This window comes from Amphibalanus amphitrite, unplaced genomic scaffold (genome assembly GCF_019059575.1).
Source record: "Amphibalanus amphitrite isolate SeventyFive unplaced genomic scaffold, NRLGWU_Aamphi_draft 000148F_arrow, whole genome shotgun sequence".
Lineage (NCBI taxonomy): Eukaryota > Metazoa > Arthropoda > Thecostraca > Balanomorpha > Balanidae > Amphibalanus > Amphibalanus amphitrite.
Genome location: NW_024881643.1, coordinates 80,134 through 99,400, shown reverse-complemented (window position 1 = coordinate 99,400; position 19,267 = coordinate 80,134). Strand labels below are relative to the sequence as shown.

General features: G+C 56.3%; 1 protein-coding gene across 10 annotated transcripts in view; it reads right to left on the bottom strand.

Annotated features, from left to right (window-relative positions):
- LOC122382826 (protein hu-li tai shao-like) overlaps positions 1-18,870 on the bottom strand; it is a 36,731-nt gene extending 17,861 nt beyond the window's left edge. For 4 of the 10 annotated variants that reach the window (XM_043368645.1, XM_043368651.1, XM_043368652.1 and 1 more), the window contains exons 1-2: positions 16,496-16,650; positions 11,588-11,661 (exon numbers count right to left, since the gene is read on the bottom strand). The gene's annotated coding sequence lies outside the window, so the exon portion shown is untranslated. Of the gene's footprint in view, positions 1-11,587; positions 11,662-16,495; positions 16,660-18,728 lie in introns of those variants that run through there. The other 6 variants (XM_043368647.1, XM_043368655.1, XM_043368646.1 and 3 more) reach the window with 4 other exon arrangements.
- Positions 18,871-19,267: the final 397 nt, after the last annotated feature.

Below are 19,267 nucleotides of genomic sequence, written 5' to 3'. Positions count from 1 at the left end.
ACGATGCTGGAATGGAGAAGCGTCAACGGCCTTCAAACGGTTGCTGCAGATCCCACCGTATCCGTTCCGTGCCCCGTGACACGACATCGACGCGGGCAGAGGTCAACCAAGGGGTCGTGTCAACAACTCATCATAGCTTGATAGCCACTCATAAGACCAACTACCAGAGGTTTCGCAATGAAGCCCTTCATCACCGACGTCAGGCAGCCAACCGGATCCTCGCAGCCCTGCCAGAATGACGTCTACGGAACGACCTATGGCACGGAGCCACCTCTGTCAGAGTGCTCAAACCAGAAGCAAGCTAATTAATCTAACAAATGCACGCTATTTCAACCACAGGCAGCTCGGATGACTAAAGCGTCAACAGGGAACGGCCCAATTTCACGACCACAACAGAGCGGGCAGCGTTCTCGGAGCTGGCCACAGTTCCGCGCACCGCTCAACGCCCGAACAGTTTCATGTCCGCCACTCATGACTGCGGCATGCGGTGCCCTTTTGGCTGCCGACGTCAGGGTGGGAGGTCCGCCGGCTCACCGCCCGTCGAATTCGACGTTATGGCACGTCCGACGACCGTCGAGGTCGACGGCCTCCCGAGACGGTCGGCAGCGTGCCGGGCGAGGCCGTACGAGTGCCTCCATTCTCAAAAACGGCTGCCAAACTGGGCCAACGGGCTACGGTCCGCGGGGCAGGGAGGGGCGAGGCTCACAGCAGCTTTGTATGGACGTCGGACACGGAAAGAACTCGGAACAATGAAGAGACGCGCAGTGGCCTGGCTGGTCCCCATTTTGATGCAGCATCTACTTAACCTCGATAAATACTCCGGAACATGCTAAGCGTCAGTACAGAGCAGAAACCATTATACGAATAAAAATGTAGAAGCCATTATAAACAAAAGAAGAAAGAGGGCGTTTGATTCTGATAAAGTTCTTGAGATGTTTTCTGGATGGGCGATGGCGGGTAGAAAATGTCGTGTCTTGGGCATCTTTCAGCGGAATTCCGACATAGCCGGGAGCAACAGTACTTGTTTGATGCGGGACGAACCAAAGTAGACCGTGAACCCATCTGAGTCAGCTAACACCCAACAACGCATGGCCCACGAACCGCGGCGCCCGGATCAACACAGAACATGGCTAGCAGCACCGGCCGATGACGCACGTGGACAGAGCCTGCGGCCAAAACCGCACGTGGCAGACCTTAGCCGAGGCAGGACGGTATCCGGCCGGTCGGCTCCGGCAGTTCAGAGGGAGAAGCGTCCAAAGAGATAGGTATGAGCAGAAGGCAGCCCAGCCCAGCCAGACGCTACTCACTGGTGCCTCAGCTTTGGGGTTGGGTGGATCGATTGAGTCCCAGCTCCAAAAGAAGTCCAATTTACCGCCGTCCAAAAGACACAACAGATAAGAACACGCGACTCTCCCGTCGCTGTTCATTAGTGTGGATCCATTTTCTAAAGGGCGTGGCAGGCAGAAAGAAACTCTATCGGAACTTTTCGCTAAAAGGCGGTCTTTACCAAAATAACTCATTATATTAGTTAGGATTGGCATTTATCAAGACAAACATCACTCAATCTGCTGTCAGAGCTCTTCTAAAGTTGACATACGAGTTGACAGACATACGAGTCGACATACATATGAGTTCCTACAATTACTGGCTACTGCGCAAATATAATACGAAAGAATAGAATTGCAGAAGTTACTTCCTAGTGCATTGATACGTTGAAGAATATTAACCATTTGATAATCAAACTTCCCTCATTACGCTCAATGTTCTTTTTCCTTGCGTGATATCTATGATTAGGCACCACAATAACGTATTTGTATACGGACCGATGACAGCATTAATTACCTCGCAGCGACTATTATCGGTTACCTAATGTCCTACGGCTACAATACATCCTCCTCCATTAGGAGTGTCGGCGCCACGCGACTATCAGCATCGATAGGTGCACGGGCAGACATCAGATATCAAAGTGCCGCGCCAGTGGACGGCCATCGCTACCCACCAACCAGTGGCCACCCTCCCCCTCCCCCTCCCCGGTCAGATACACCGCTTATCAAAGGGGCACGAGTGCAGCGGCCGGTCAGATCAGCGGAGTCGAACTCTCAACGAGCTGTGAATGAGCATTGAGCAGCGCAGACCGACTTCTGACGCCGGCAGACCGTCCGTGCTCTGTCTCCAGTCCAGTGCGGCCACGGACCATTTACTGACGCAGACAGACGGTCCCGGGTCCTGGTCCAGTGCGGTCTGCGGGCAGCAGCAGCCCCGCCCAAACGCCGATCGATGCCCCTCCCCTCCGCCCCCACTGTCCGCCGACCATCGCTGATGGGGGAGGGGTCAAACACAGTGGGCCATCCGACCACTCAAGCTAAGAGGCTCGCAACAACAGCAGCACGCGGCGAGCTGCGCGACACTTGACAGAAAAACAGACCGAACAGAACACTGACCCGGGCCGGAGGGCGTCGGAGGGGCTCCACCAGAGTGGAGTGATTGACCGAAAAGTCACTAAGCTATTATAAATCATTATTCAGGGTATCAGATACGGCCACTTCATAATCCAACCGGAAACAGACAGCCAAAGTATCCTGATCAGCTATCTCAGGGCACCACATATGAGTAGTGTGGAGGTAGGCGAAGTGTTCTACGTAGGAAGCGAAAGCAATATCACTTCAGTCAGTGCCTAGACCATCTCCGTCTAGCATTCAGTGCGACGCCAGCTCCCCCCCCCCCCCCCACCCCACAAACACAGGTATGATGAACTTTGACTCAAGTTAGCCTTCGGAGCAAATACTAATAAATCACGCTTATTCGCCAGTCGTCACACTTCAGAATGTAACGGTATGTCAATTAGCAACACTTCATATTAGCATAGCACCAATCTTGCTGACCCTTCCGGGAGCCAAGGCACCGTTATCAAACCCGAACTAAGCAGTACGGTCGCGTCAACGTTCGAACGGTACCGGTGCGAGGCGCGGGCGGCGGCGGCGGCGGGGGCGGGCTGTCGTGCTATCGGCCGCCGCCCACTGGCAATCGTCGTGTTCGGACACTGGACAAACACGGGCGCCGCTACCGCGCCGGTCTCGGCAGCGGAGCAAGCAAACAGACCGTGCCCGCCCGGCTCCCGGCAGCCTGAGTCAGCCGCCGTCCCGGCAGCTCTCTCCGTCGGCGGGGGCGGGGGCGGGGGCGGGGGCGGGGGCGGCAAACACCGCCCACCGGCCCGCCATCGGACCATGCCGACCCGTGACGACAGCGAGTCGAGCGGCGCTGCAGCCACTCGCCGCCCGACCGGTCCCAGCGGCAGCGCGCCGCCAGCTCTGGCCACAGAGAACTGCGCAGGAGACGGCGGCCGTCGACACGGCACATACAGGCTGGGAGAGCGCCGGTCAGCGGCACGAACCAGCTCACGGCGCGGGCGCAATAACAGCTGGGTGTTGACGGTAGCGGTCAGACACCAGCTGCATATGGTCGGCGGTCGGTGCCGGTGGTCTTCCCCAGTCGGCAATGGTTCGTGGTCATTGGTCAAAGACCAGTGGGCAGTTGTCGCCATCAGCGGTCGTGGGCGTCCCATACCGAACGCCGCTGAAGACGTCTGAGTTTCTATTTACGCTGGATAGAGGACAGAGTACAGAACACCCGTAGGACACGGGCCAGGGCGAGCCACTTGTCCAATGCTAACCGGGGAGCTGGCGCAGCGGCCACGGCCTCCCAGGTAGCTCGGCTCAGCGCTCTGCAGTGAAAGGGCAGAGAGCGCCACTCACCCGCCTCAGGCTCCCATGCACGGTACTTACTGCCTACAAAAGGCTCGACCGTGAATGGTGCTCATGTAACCGCGACGGGTGACGTAATCCATGAGAACGAGAAACCGAACATAGAGAATGGATACACGAAAGCATAAGTTTTCAGTTGACGGAAAAACTGTTGCTGCTGCCTATCCAATAATCCGGTCAGGCGGATGCGAGATGGGTCAAGGGCAATGGGCATTTACCACGGACGGTACCCATTGCCAGACCATTGAACTGGGGCTGCGCCCACTCTCAAAATGGCGTCAGAACCTGTTATAGTGACGTTATACTTGACACCCGAGTCAGTCCGACTCCCGCCCACGCAACCATGAGTCAAGTCATGCTGCTCCTACTCCCGACTCTTGTCAGGTCAGGTGACGCTCCCCAGACCCGTCAGTCCAGACCGCACCTACCCAGAGCCCTCAGACCCGAGTCAGTCAGCCCACGCCCACCCAGAACCGAGTCAACCAGGCCTAACCGACTCATGAAAGTCAGAAGGGAATGGGTCGCGGCCCTTCACATCCCAGTCTGGTCCGACCAAGCCCCTTCTGACTCGCAAACCAGGAGGTCTGTCGTTTGCACACACTGCGGCGACCGTAATGTTTTGTTTGCTTCACCCCAGGAAGTGCTGAATAGTAAATGGTCATTAAAAGTCATCATTGCCACTCTCAGCATTCGCCTGGCTGCAAATGACAGGTCGCAACCCTAGCAACAACACATCGAGCAAGCGCCATGACTGTTTTCAGACTGTACGTGACGGTGGCCCAGCGGGGTCGCGGTCCCTCCGTCGACCTTGTGACCACTTGGCCGCTGAATGAACAATAAGGCGCGACGACAGGCGACTGGAACCAACAGAAGTCGCCCGGCCAGCCGGCGCTGGGCTACAGGTCTCTGTCCCCGGAGGCAGCTTCAGCCCGCCCCGGTGTCTGGTCCGACCGCAGCCACCATCCACAAGCAGCCGTCGCGGTCGGAGCGTGATTCGGGTGTTCGTCCGAACAGCCGTCCCGAGCGCCCTTCATACACCGGTGGCGGCGAGAGACCGGGAGTCAGCGGTGTCGACCGTTTGCTCTACCGGCGATTATCGCTCTGTCCCACGCAGCGCAGACGAGTGGACCAGCTGTGGACGAGCTAACAGCTAGGATTGCATACAAGGTCATGCTTCACTTGTTACAGAACCTGGGCGCGTGTCGTATCGTGACAATCGCAGATGTTTTGTGTGAAGCATTGCCGGCAAATAATTTCGATAGCCAATAAATCAGCAAGTCAGCGTGGATGTTGACGAGGAAGCATCAGCCACCGCTAGCAAATGACAGCTTCACTTTCTAAAAAGGTGGAAACAGCCCACGCTTCCACATTTTCCTACACCATGTTTGCTTGTTTCACGTCTCGATGAATCACCAAACCAGTTCATATCGCACGGTAGGAAAGAAGATAACAAACTGGCAAAAAGAAGCAGTTCAAGCATGCCGCCGCAGAGGCCAGTTTTTTCTCTTGGCGCCGCGGGGATATCTGTCTGACCCACTAATGACCAGCGCCGTCTGTCCACAGTTCGCTGTGTGTCCACAGAGGAGTACCTATCGGCTGGCCGGCAGTGTCCACAGGCGGGGATCGGCCGGCTGGCAGTGTCCACGGGCGGTCTGGGAGTGTGGCCGGCTGGGTGACCGCGCGGCACCACGCCCGTCCAGGCCGGGTCACCTGGGCCGCCGTCAGCCAGCCCGCCGCGGCGCGGCCGACCCAGTTGGCACCGGCCGCGGACGGGTCGGCGCGCCGCGCCACCCGGGCGTCCAGGTGCGGTCGATACATTTCAGACGCGTCCAACAGCCCGCCGCCGGCGAGACCGATCAATAATCCGGTCCGGCGGCTCACCGGCGGGGGAGGATGACGCGTGCCCCGCGGGCAGACGCGCCCGCCGACCCCGCGACCGGCCGCGGCCAACCTGCTGCACGGGCTGTCTGTCGGCCAGTCTGGCAGACTGACAGCCCTAGAGGCCCCAGTCCCGACACATCGGCCCCCACTGGACCCCCATCAGCCCACTCCAAGCTCCTTTCAAACTGCCCATTCACGTTGCAGCTTGACAATGCCTTCTGGCGCGGGAACAGTGTCCGACATTCGGCCGGCATTCAGACCTCCTTCACGCCTCCTGATGGGGACGTGACGTCATTAACACAGCCCAGCAGACCATCCCCAGTTACGGGAAGGCCAGAGGCGGGCCCTGACGGCCGGCTGGCTGGCGCAGACTGTGGCTCACGGTGACAGAGGACGACAGCCGGCTCGGGTGGGCGGGAGAGCTGACGGCGGCCGGCGCGTGGTGCTCGAAATAGCGCCGGGACGCTACCCGGAAACGGAACCGGAGCGATCCGGAGCCGGAGTGGCCGGCTGGCACCGACCCACGGCCACGACCCGAGCCGGAGGATCGATCCGAAGCCCGTGTGACCTGCCGTCCGGAACCATCGCGTACTCTGACCTTAATGGCCTCAGCAGGCTGTAAGGCGCCGCACTGTGGTGTCGGTGATGGCCAACGGGGTTTAACTGAGTACGAGCTGTCGCTGACGTTAGAAACATGCCTCTGACGCTGACGTGAGGCGTGCCTCTGACGCTGACGTGAGACTCTCGTCTCCTTGGTGACATATCGCCGAAGTGAAGTGTCATGTAGGGCTAAGCTCGTCCCTATTTCGTCAGCATTTATCACCAACAGAATGGCCACTCACCAGTCGAAATGGAAACATCCCGGACGCGCTAGGCGGTGTATTTATTATTCGTGGCCCGTCCTGGTCGCGCATTAGTCGCCTGTGAGACACAGCGCCAGTTCCCCGTATCGGCAAAACCAGCGTCTCACGCGCCGGGCGACATGACTTCACTGTGTATCGACCGACAAACATGGCCCTATCTTATCACCGATATGGTTGGCAATACGGCGACTGAAGGCTTCATTACATGACGCCGTGAAGTGTGAAGTCGCCGACGGATTTGGATACCGCGCCGCACGATAGGCTTCAGTCGGCAAGAAGCTGTGAAAAGAGCGCTGATAAGAATCAGGTGCCAATACAGCTTCATAAACCGATACCAATGAGGTTCAATGTGTCTGGCGTAGAGTCCAAGAATTAAGACGACTGGTATCTGACCTAGCATCTTCGATAAATTTTACAATTCCGTTCATGGTAGACAACAAAACGAGCTGGAATGTAAGCAGTAAGTCGAGCCATAGAGAAAAACACGGAACAAATAGTGCATGGACGCGTTTCGATTATTAAATCTTCATCAGCATGACATAATCACAGAGAAAACAAGATATAGCACACAAACATTCGAGCTCGTCACAGTGCAATCGTCTGCAATCAATGTAAAACGTTTGGAAACATTTTATTCCAAATTTGAAGGATAGCTACCTAATAGAAATGATAACTGTTACGTGGCAGCATCCCATTGCCATTCATATATAGCACAATATGCCTTCGGGTAAGCAATATTCAGTCCCCAATTTCTATGTGATGATAATGGGTGATGCATTTCACCCCTTGCAGCCCTCATCACCGCAATCCTGAGACATTTCCCAACAATTATTACAACCACGATACAATTACGGGAGCGCTATCCTCCTGAATACCCCTGGGGCGCCAAAATCTCATCAGGAGCCGCCCGGCCCGGGGCGGATCCGACCACCTTATCGTGCCACCGGCGCGGGACATCTCCGATGGTCGCCGACTCCAATCAGCCACCGACAATCGCTGTCGGCTCGGGTATAACTCAATGAAGCGCGGCACCCGACAACCGGCGTCGGCCGGCGGTCCTCGAACCACGCCCGTTTCGTTTGAGGACCACAGCGGGAAGCGGATCGATGCGTCGAATGGCTGGGCCGCCCGCCTGCCGGCGGCCGGCGGCACAAAGGCGGCTGCGCGCGCGCCGCCGCCGCCGCCACTGTCACTACCTCAGCGGGGAGTGGCACGGCTGTGTCAGCTGTGCGGTGCATGTTACTAGGTGAGGCAGCCAGGCCGTCTCTGAAACGGCGGCGGTCCGCCCAGCTGCCTGTCAGCCGGCCATAAGACCGTCAGTGCAGTAGTGTCACCGATCTTCCGTGGCACGTGCGGTGCCGCCTCTCTCCATTGGTCACCTTGCACCGTAATCTCTACACAATGTGACCTGTTGGTACTGATTAACACTGCCCTGGCGTGCTCCTATCACCCACCAGCCACCAGGTCAGCGGCGCCGGCGGTGACAACACCCTCAACCCATCCCAACTCCCACTCATTCCTATAATCGGCGGTAGTCAGCCACGCTGGGCGGCAACTACTCCCACCTATCTCGCCCACACCAAGCGGTCAAGGCACGGCCAATAACCAGCACCCCGCGACACTCCCCAGCTCAGACCAATTGGCAGCAGCGCGACAGCGAACTCTAGTCGCGGCCGCCGACCCCGCCGACCACACATTGATCCGCGTCAGCCTTCGGACAGCAAAAAACACCGCGACCAAAAACACCGCGCCTTTCCGGCCGGCCTAGATAGGCACTCGCCGTCTCGCGGACAAACAAAACCTAGCAATAATCGCAGCGAGGCAAACACTTCGCCCTGTGGGGCCGGCCTAGGACGGCCGCTGGGTGGGGACTTGGGGCACCCGTTCGGTCGGGCTGGTCGGGACGGGATAGGGAATGGTCCGGCAGACACCCTGGCAGAGTCCCTCCCACCGGTAATGCATCTCCCAGGCGCACAAAAAGCGGCATCGAGCGGTGACGTCACCCAGCTGAGATGACCTCGCCCCGGCACTTGCCTACGGCCCCAGCACTATACCAGCGGTGTGCGATATTGGGAGAACGATCATCGCACGGCGAGTCTCACTGCATACCAAAAGCACAGCTCAGATAAGGAGTGTTTCACTAAATTGAGATCCAGCCGCCTCGGTAGACAGCGAACGGATAATCAGCAACGGGGAGACCAGTCGCACCACTGACCACCGGCCTTAGTGAAGAGTGATACAGGCAACTGCACTGGCAATGAAACCAGTCAGCCCAGTGGTATTGAACACTACACTGACTGGTTTTCCTGCACTACGCGACGACCCTGACCGCTGGGCTGTAATCTGACCGCCCGACCGACCGGCCAGCGGGCACTGGCCTGAGGTAGGAGTCGCGCCCGGGCACTGGCCTGAAGTAGGAGTCGCCCGCGCCAGATGCCGCCCAGGTACCACACAGAACTTAGACCAAATACACCATAATAGCAGCGGCCGGCTCCCACGACCGCCGCCAGCCAAACTGACAGGCGCAGACAGGAAGTGGAAGACGCCGCATCACCGCCGCCCTGGTCAGACAGTCTTCGCCTTCCATAGATGGCTATATGAAGAACGCGCGATTGCAAACAGTAAGTAGTTAGTAGACGAAAGTTAATAGGAAAACATTAGAACATGCGTGAATGGCGATTTACTTGCACGATCCGAGGAGGCGTTCACAACCAGTACGTAGCAGCTCAAAACATGTACGCAGGTGTTCAAAACACGCACGCAAGCGTTCAAAACATTTTCGCTGAGTAGGATCGAAGCGAAGCCATTATGCGGTTAACAGTGCAGTAGCTAAGCCAGGGCTAAGCCGTGTACTTTTACGCGATACTGCACAAGGCCAAAACGAAAACAGGTTCTCACAAGCCACCGGGAAACTCCCAAACTTCACCAGCTTTTCCATAAAAGGTGTCAAAATATCAAATGAGGCTTTGGCGAAATATGCCCCCCCCCCCTTTGGATGACAGACTAAAAATAGCCAAATGAGCCTTGTGTTTCCTCCTACAACGGCTGCAAAGTGACCGGCTTACATCGACTTTCTGTCGCTTTGTGGCCGGCCAGTAGGCGGTGTCACAGCCGTCTCAGTACCGCTACACACTGGACAGCCGGGCGCACCACGTCGTCGCGTCCAAAGCATAATGGCCCCGGATACACCGTTCCTACCAGCAATGGGACAAGCAGACCCCACCGACCCCTCCCGCCGGTCACGAACGCCGCCTGGAGCCGCGTCCAGTCACGGCCGGGCGAGCTACACGACCGCTGTTACACTGCCGGGACCCGAAGACAGCTGTCGTCATCACGGGGTTCAATTTCACACACAGCGGGCGGTCGGCCGGCGCAGACGCAGCAATGCAGCCGACACTGGAGGGCAGCCGGCAGGCGTACCGACGGCGAGCGCTGCACGAGCTCCGCCAGCGGCGATATGACCGGCAGAACATGATCGTCGGCTGCCGTATTCGGTGTCCTGTCACCATCATCAGAATCCCAGCAGACATATCTCAGCAAACCGCAGTCTGCAGAGACTGCTGGCAGCGCCGGCAGATGGCATTTGAGCCTCCCTTTCCATCCGATGTCAACAGAGCTCGACACAGGCAGCGCCGTGCCCTCGCCGGTCGTCAACGAGCGACAGCTGCCATCTCCGCTGCGCCGATCGCGGCTCGGCGCCCGACCAACCGGCTCGCGGCGTCCCATCTGATCGGGCCGCCGGTTGAGAGTGCCACTCCTGCATACGTTGCCCTCAAGTAGATGCACGACGCGAGCCGTTCCCGACGGCCGGCGTCGCGCCTCGCCGAGCCGTTGTGTTTGTATGCAGGTGATTCGCTTCTCGAGCTAGTTCGACCTTCAGACAGTGTTGCAGTCAGCGTCTCCCAGCCCGATCGTCCCGCGGTAGCAATGAACTGTCGCAGCAGACAGGCGATCACCGCCTCTCTCCCACCAGCTCTCTCAGAACGGCTACAGCCCGTCTCTGCCAGGGCGCTCACCGCGTCCACATTGGCTGAATTGCCGCAGAGCTATTTTCGTGACTGGAACAATAATGAGCCATCCGAGCCAAAAGGCGGCACGGCAACGAGCGGTTGAGGCACGCGGTCGTGGGGGAGGGGGTCGGCTGCGGTGCTGAACCGCACCGCGGGCCCACAGAAGCCAGTCGAGGGAATCCGATTAGTGCCCATGCCGCGTGCACCGACCAGTACTCTGTCGACAGTCTGCTGGCAGTACCGGTCGAGCCGACACAGCTCCGTTTGCCGTGCCGGTTCCGTGCAGCGACCCTGACCGGGCGGCCACCGCTCCGCGGTCTGCAGAGAGCCCAGCTGCAGCGTCCAGCGTCCGAGCAGCCTCTCCAGCCGGCGACCGAGAGCGGCCGACCTCCAGCCGACCTACGGCTCGTTCCGCCGGCCCGAGCACACTGCGACAAACCTGACGTCATGGCCGGGCCTGTGCAGGCCGAGGGGCCCCGCTGGGAGTCCCCACTCCACCTCTGAGAGCAGAGAACAGCAGCCCCGGACCGAAAAACAGCCAGAGGGACTAGTGCTGGGCCATCAGCCGAACTTCACACGGAGTCAGATACCACATGATCTCAGCGGCTTGACAGGTGATGAACGAGATAACGCTGAACTTGACGGATACCGCACGAACGCTAATTAACTCGGAAAATGATACCACAGCCTAGTCCAGCCAAACGCAGTGTTTTGAAGGAAAACGCTGATATTGCATGCACGTTGCGATGTTGCAGAGCTCAACACGGGACCACCGCGGCGGCGCCCGAAGGATCTGACGGAACCTCATCCACCGTCCCGATCGGCACGCGCGCCGAAAACAGCCATTTGTATGCGGAACATCGCTCAGTTGTCGTCGGGCTTACGGTCGAGGCAGAACCACATGCAGACCGATCGCACAGCCTTGCAATGGTTACAGCAATGTTTCTAGACGACGCATGTCAGTGCTTCCAGCCAGCGGCGGTCGGTCGGTCTGTCCGCCCGTGTGCGTGTGTGGTGAGTCCTGGAGCTGACCAGAGACAACAGGAGCGCCAGGGGAGGCCGGCAAACTCACCTGGTGTGGCCGACGTCACCGGGACGTCTCCTCCGTCAGCTGCGCGCTGTCACACAGCCCTCGCCACCGGGCACCTGGAACGAGAGCAATACACGTCACTCGGGTGACACACATTGTCACACAGGTGAACTCGCACAGTCACAACTCACAAGGGCCCTCGCCATCGCGCAACTGAAACGGAGACACCGCAGGGACGAGGACGACTTGGGAGCGAGGCAAAGTCCAAATTATGTACTGAATTACTACTGAAAATGGCCTGGCAGGAGCGAATCACCAAGCCCGATTACCATGTGGATAGGTAGCTGGAACATGACACTAGCCATCTACCTGCATTACCGGAGAGGTAAATGTGAATTTTAATCTGTCAACTCAATACGTGGTCCTGTAACACGAGCCGTGAGTCCGACCGGGAGCCCGTGCCGGATCCCTGTGCCATTTTCCAGGCCCGAGCGAATTTATGCTGTGAACGCCCGATTTGTCCATGCATTATGCATGCGGCATGTGCGGCTAATTCGCTACAGCACGAGATTGGCCGCGAAGGCCTCTCTGACGGTCTCTGGCCGGGACTGATTGTCTCTGACGGGAGCTCTAACCGTCCGGCTAACAGACTCTATAGGTCTCTGTCTGACAGGCCTTTCTGACGGCCTCTAACCGGAATGGTCTTGTCTGACTGGCCTCTCTAATAGTCTCTGCAACGTCTCTCGGATGATATATGATGGCCAGTCTGATGCGGTTGCCGAGTGGGCCACCGAAAAGCGGAATGGTCCGTCTGTTCCTCAGACAGGGGGGGGGGGGGACGATCTGCATGCCTATAGCAGTCTGCAATACCACAAGGGAGGTAGCCTCTGGAGGTCTGTAAACCCCTCAGGGAGGCAGCATCACTGGCCTGTACCGCCTCGAGGGAGGCAGGCTGACTCTGCCGGCACCGGTGTGGCTGTTGGCAGCGGCCGCGCTGCGCCGAGTCGCTCCCCGGCTCCGACCGTTCACGGCTTCCGGGGCAGGCTGCCAGCGGCGGCTCCTGTCCCAGCGGCCATACGGTGCCGTCCCGGCCCTCCTGCCCTCCTCCCCGTCACCGCCGCGACAGCTGTGCAGCCATCAGGAGCCGTGACAGCGGCGGCGGCACTCGTGGCAGGGTGACACAGATGAGCTGATCACGAGCAGAGGCGAGGGCCGAGACCGGCGTCTCCAGGTCTCTCCCTGCAGCCGAGCCTCCACGCCATTACCCACTGTGGTGGATAATGTAACGGGCGCCGCGAGCGTCGCGTCACAATGACCACCCTGCTCGGCGACAATTGTGGCGCAGCGCGGTGCGGCGCGGTCACGGCTCAGTTACGGTCGTCGTCACACGATGGCGCCGCGCGCTGACCGCACACGGCTCACTGGGCACGCTGATTCGGCGGCCGTGTCCCGGCCATCAGCACCGCGACCACAGAGGCACACGGGTGTGGGGTGCACCCCGGGCCAGCAGCATGGCATGTGGAGCGGAAACGAGCCAGCGGCCGGTGGGCGGCTTGTTCTCGTACCTGTTTCAATGTATGATCTTGTATGCCTATCTGTATGCTGTTCACGGTAAAATTAATTTAAATGAGAATTAAACATAGCAAAGTCAAAAGCATAGGCGGCAGACCGGGGGGGGGGGGGCACCGAGACACCGTGCCTCCCCCCCAATTTTGCCATTTTGACATAAATAAGCCCTATGGGCGTTGCATGGAAAGAATGGGACCAAAAGTCGGCGGTGCCCCCCCCCCCCCGTAATTGAGGGTATTCCGCCGCTACTGCTTAGTCCGTGATTGTCCTCTGCGCTAGAGCTCTTTCACGAACACTGAACAGCGGCGCACAAAGGGAGAACGCAGCAGGCCTTTCACCAACAGCGACTAGCGAGCGTGGCCCATTGAATCATATACTGCCACCACCGCCACACGTTTTCTCCGAACAGAGCCCCCGAAACTCTGCCAAAACCGCCGAACGGCCGAGACTCTGAGCAATTTCCTCTGGCACGCCGTCCAACATCATTGCGACACAAACAGCGTGGCCACAGGAAAACTCGGCCCAGATTAATTCACGGCTTTTTATCGTACAGACAGTGCGGCGACCCCGTGTTATTCGCACCGCGTGTTTCTCTTTTGTTAGCGTGTCACGCCATTGGGAGTCTTTGTTTCATCACGACCAAAAATATACACCGTTTCGGTGTTCCTATTATCTTTGGCGCCGCGTTCACTCGTGATTTGGTGTTTTTGTCTCTCGTTTTTAGCGCACGCAGACGAGCCGTACGGTACGGGTATTGGAGTGACGCTGCGCCGTTTGCACGCCGCAGACGCGCCGCAGACGGCAGAAAACAGGGGGCGATGACGAGAGCAAACACATGCTGCGTCCGTATCATCCAGCTGGGTTTGTTCAAGACTGTAATGGTTCAGACGAGACGAGTGAGCATAAGCGGCGGCGCCACTTCTTTTTCTTCATTTCCATCCGATAACAGACAACCTACCTGAGGACATTACAGAAAGAGGATGGATTCTCATTGATTGGTTTTCCAACACTTTACTGTCACCGCTCAGTGGAAAGAGCACGTGACACTGGTTCAACGACAGTGATAACCTGTGTTCCGCACACTGATCACAGTAAGGTGCAACAGCCTCACAACACGATTTATCAATATGCGCTGACGTTGAATAACTGCCAGCTGTTCCACAGCACCGACCGCAGACATCCGCCGTTCCCAGCAAACACCGGCAGGTAAAATAATCTATCAGCCACCACCTGCGGGACGAGTCGTCGATTAGGGCAGAGCGGTCTCGCTGGTACCGATGGACTCGATAGCGCGACAAGACCCCTATCCAGAAACAAACGCTCGACAAGACCCCTATCCAAAACAAAATTCAGATGTGTCAATGATCTGGCGTCTTGAAATTAAAATTTCCCACTGACAGAAAAAACTCCGTTGGAGCTCGCTTTGTTTGTGCTTCAATAGATGCGACAAGGGGTGTCTGATGCCGTGTATGCGACATCCATTTGTGTGCTAGCCACCGCGACCGGCCACGCCCGTGTCTAGACTACGGCCACGCCGGCACGAAACCGAGGCAGAGCGGCAGAGGAGAGCGGCAGCCGAGAGGGGGTAGAGGAGAGCTCAACCGGTCACAGGGCACCGCCGCAAAAATAGCCTCTCTCCGTGAGTGAGTCACCGGCGTGGCGCGGCGCGGCGGGCGGTTGGGCAGACTAAAAGCGCACCGGCTCCCCAACGGCCCGTCGGCGATTCACCTCGGAACCGCCGCCTCAGACAGCCCGGTGACGTCACCAGGTGGGGTGTGACGTCATCGAGGGTTGTCGATTCGAGACCCGCCGCGGCCCCATCGGCTTCGGCAGCCATTCATAAACAAACGGCGAAGGCCGGTTTGCCGACAGGCGACGGCGCACGGATGAAAAGGCGGTTTCACCAATAGAGTTTGATCTGCATAGCGACTCGTCGCCACTGAATCCGGACGGGGGTCAGGGGTGACTCCAGTTAGTCAAAGGAGTCGGACACAACTTTACTGAACTAAACACATGCAAGTCGCGCTTTAAAATAAGTTACACCAAGCGCCGAATATGAATAACATCATTGAATTGTTCAAGCACTTCATTTCTCACGGCAATATTATTGTTTCTTAGTAAACAAACCCGAACTTTTGTCGTCATCATTTCCTCACGATTCTTGGCCTCTTTTCATAGTGGGGAGGATCATCAGCCAAGCTAATATCTGTCCCTATCCTATTCAGTCCGATTCAGCCTGCTAATTATGACCGGTGCCGACGGCCGGCCTTGGGGCTCGGGGTCTGTCCTCCCACAATGTCGGGACCGACAGGTAACGGAACACAGCGGGAGAGAACACGCCGCGCCCCGTCCCTCCCTCTGCTGGGGTCGCGCCGGGTCACGACCGCCGGCACAGGTCAGGTCAGTGACCGGAGCCCAGTCGTGCTGGCGGGTCTGCCAAGTAAACTTGTGGAGAAAGACCTTCTGAGAGCAGAGGAAGAGACTGGAGTATATTACTCCAAAAAGAAAACATACGTTGGACTATAATAGCAGATGTAAGCAGATTTTGCATGTAACAGGGCCGACTTTCGGCACTTTCAGTAAGGCCCCGTCACGCCTGGTGGTCAGCGACCGTAGCGTTCGTTCGCATCCTCGGCTCCCGAGGGCGGCGGCGGCAGTGAAGACTCGGGACGGGACGGGACGGGACGGGGGAGCGATCGGACCGGAACCGAGCGTCGGCGACGCCAGATCGCTGAGCCGAGTGTGGCCCATGCCAGTATAAATAAATACTGGCGGCCGGTGGGCGGCCGGCGGACGGACGGCGGGCGCCGCAGACGGCCACGGGGGCGCCACTGGACAACTGACGAGCTGCGGCGGACGATGGACGAGCTGCAGCGCCCTACACCCCCAGGGGCAGAGACATGCCGGACTTTCCTAGTGAGCCAGGGCATGTGCAAAAGAGTACATCAAGCCACTCGCTTTGTGAACCTAACACAGGAATAGGCAAAGGATTGGTCCGATGAGCTTCAGTGTCCTGATGAGGAATACCGACAGTAGTCTAGGAGACCAGCGACTATTCAGCTTGGGGAGCGCGAAGCACCACTAAAATCAGTCACAGACCAGTATCATCCGTTGCTTCTCCGCCGGTCACGACCGGTCATACGACCTCAATCCGCCTGCCACGTACGGCCGCTGCCCGACCAAAAAACGACGGCCAGGAAAACCGGGACACAGCACGCCTTCCATGAACACACCGCTACTCATACAAAGCACCAAGGACGAAGATCACCCCGCGGCCTAGTAAATGTACATTTTTACCAGGCAGTCATACGATAGTCTTGTTAAGTAGGATTAGGAAGACAGTATGAAGAACAGACAGCCGATATTCGCTGTATCACCTACCGCAGAACCCCACCGTCAACAGACCCGACTCCGAACACCGTGTCGACACGGAGCAGTCCCCGTGGTCCGCAATCCCGCCGTCAGCACACCGCACACCACCACGCGCCTCCCGCACGCCGGTCAGTCGGGCTCGCCGCCCTGTACTGCACTCGGCCCGTCGGCGGCGACCGCCTCGGCGCGGCGGCGGCGGCGACCGCCCCGGCGCGGCGGCGGAGGCGGCCCCTCCCACCGGCGCCGGCGAGAGTATCGGACGGGGCCTGATAGCGCACGGCCCGGCGCTCACACATACACCACCAGGTGCCGGCCGGCAAGAAAGAGAAGGGCTCACTCCACTAGAACAGTGAACTGGTGGACAGGTTCTGCCAGGTGGGCAGCTGGTAAACTTTACATATCAGATTGGTGGCATGTGACTCTAAAACAACGAAATTAATTGGTGACAGGTTATGTGCACCAGCTAGGCTGTAATATGAAAGGTGAACACTGGATATGCTCCATCAGTTCATAATGCATTCTGAGCACATCTAAAAAAAAGTACCCAATAAAAAGTATCTAATAAAAAGTACCCAGGCAAAGAGTGCAACACCAATATCAAGCATACTTCTAAAAACAGCTTTTCATAACTGATACCAATAATGAACTATGAAGTTCTTTATGGCTTCTTCATAAAACTTGAAGTTAAGGAAACATAGCAAAAATAAAATTGAGCTTAGGCAACAGCATGGATTCAAAAATGCAGACCACTGACCAAAAAGATGTGAAAGCATTGTCATCAAATTAAGAATTATTATCAAAGCATTATTATGGTGTACATATACCTACCTAAATAAGCATTAGAACCATCAAAGGGAGCATTGAAGCCAGCTGAAGAGTGAGAAAGAAAGCAACAATCTGAGTGCAAAACATACCAATGCAGAAACACCAATAACTTTGAGAGGTCTACGTAAGATAGGAGAATTGAACCTTACTAACATAAACTACCCAGCTTATTTGCTTGCCTCCAGTAACCCCTTTATGACATCAGTCACACAAAAAACTGCATTAAGTGATAAACATTTACATTAGCATAAGTGATTATTTTTTGCGTGGCTGGTTTCTCATGCTTGATATTTTTAGAAACATGAATTGAAACAGAATTGAAACTGCTTTAGGATTTTCCCCACTCTCACCCACACAGACACTAGAAAGTGCTTTTTCTCTGTCAGATGCATTGCTGTTTGGAACTCACTGCCTGAGGATGCTGTCCATGCACCTAACATAGCTAGCTTTAAGAAAATGATTGAGGTACATGCACGTAATAGCCTGTTCAGATATGATTGAGGATGAGCAGTGCTGATTTTGTAAGTAGTTATAGGTATGTAGGTTACTTACTTGTAGCTAAGCGTGTAGAAATGTGACTGTGTTCATCTGACGAGCTTGTGGAAGACGCACAATACCAGTCAAAACTCCCAGGACTATGTAATGGTCAAGAATATCACAACTGGGCTGGCGCGTCTGGCATTCAGGGTTCCTTCCAATTCCTTTCGGTCCTTCCACCTTGCCTTTTCTTTCCGACACAAATGGGAACCCAACCAGGTAAGAGAACCAGGTAAGAGAACTATGCTATTTTTGTTGGCAAAATTGATCTATGAACTTATCATTATGAAATAATATGAACATAGCAAAGAATGAATGATCATAATCAAAACTTTACAATGACAAAGACTCAATGCTAAAACTGGTTTACTGAAGGCGGCCTAATGTCCAATGAACAGGGACGCCTTAAAACCAACCATTTTCATGTTTACTGAATACCTTAGCCTACAATTAGGCCCTGTCACTAGAAGTGTAACTAATATATTAAAGCTATTTCCTAGAAGAAAAAAAACTCAATAAAATGTATATTTCATTGAAAGTTGAAGTAGGAATGGGAAAATTAACTATCTCAATCTGACTCAAATTGAATTCAAATTGTTCCCTTGGTTTGGCCGGAACAGAAGGTGGATTGTGGAGTGAGCATGAAGAACAACTGTGCATATAGAGCAGCAAGAGGATGGTAAAATAGGCATATTTCACTTTATACACAGTAAAATACGCAGGAATGAAAATAAATCGCTCCCAAATCGAATGTAACGACTCATGCTCCCCGGCAATTCCAGTCGACAATTACGGCGCAAACGGGAGTAAGCATCTTCAGCCTCAACTTTGTTTCGTACAAAAGATACAGCATCTTAACTCTTGCGTTTCATGCACTCACCTTGCAGAATGGTAGTGGGTCTGTCTTCAGAGCTTTAGCGACACTCACATCACCAGAAAAGCACAATCGTCCCGGGCCGAAATACCCACACAAATGTGCCACTCCCACAAATTGCCAGAGCAGTGGCGCCAGATCTGAAATAGAGATTTATCACATTTCGGGATTTAGTCTCCCTAGCTAGGGATATTTGAGTAGAAATCCAAGCATATCAGCCAAAGCTGCCGTGCTGTCATCTATAGCTGTACAAGCTTGATCGAACACCCGCTAGAGTGCAGCACCTTCCGTGTAACGCTAGTCTTGGCTGGCTGGCCCTCTGCTGTGCTCTGCTGGTCCAAAACTCGGCCCTCGTCTCACTACGTGGTAGCTCAAGCCAGGCACGTACCCAGGATTTCGCCCAGGAGGGGGCCACCTGCTTCCGAAGGGCCCTTAGGTCACCCGGGGGCCCCCAGGCCGCCCAGGCGACCAGGGGCCCCAGGCAACCAGGGGCCCCCATGCGACCAGGCTCCCGCTACCAGGGGCCCCCTTGGCGACTAGGGGCC